This window comes from Artemia franciscana, chromosome 6 (genome assembly GCF_032884065.1).
Source record: "Artemia franciscana chromosome 6, ASM3288406v1, whole genome shotgun sequence".
NCBI classification, from domain to species: domain Eukaryota; kingdom Metazoa; phylum Arthropoda; class Branchiopoda; order Anostraca; family Artemiidae; genus Artemia; species Artemia franciscana.
In genome coordinates, this window is record NC_088868.1 from 19,631,004 (window position 1) to 19,631,595 (window position 592).

Here is a 592-nt window from a genome sequence, read left to right on the forward strand (position 1 = left end):
CAAAATATCTGTTTATATTTTAAAAAGGAATTACAACAATTCAAAACCTTAAAAAAGGAAACCTATTTGAACACAAAAAGTTATATAATGTCAGTAGGAAGGCCCAAAAAACTAAATTTGCAAATATTACAAACGATGAATCTCTATTTTGACAAGGGATTACAACAATTCAAAAACCTTAAAAAAGAAAACCAAAAGTTTGAAACTTAGCAGAAATCGTTGTTAGAAATTTGATTTGCTTTAAAAATCAAATACCTTTGAAAAGATACAGTATAAAAAAAAACATTAAATTGCGTAAAGAGTAAAATAATAGTAATTGCAAAAATATTTGTATATATTTTAACAAGGGATTACAACAATTCAAAAACCTTAAAAAAGAAAACCAAAGTTTGAAGCTTTGTAGATATTATTGTTAGAAATCGGACTTGTTTTAGTAATCAAATCAAACAGTTCGTGGTAACGAACTGTAGTAAGGAGCGAGCCGGCTCAATAGTAAACGAAACTCTAAAAAACGGAATTTTGATGCTAAAATATACATCAAAAGAATCAGATTTTTATGCTGAATTTAAATATATAAGTTTGATCAAATTTA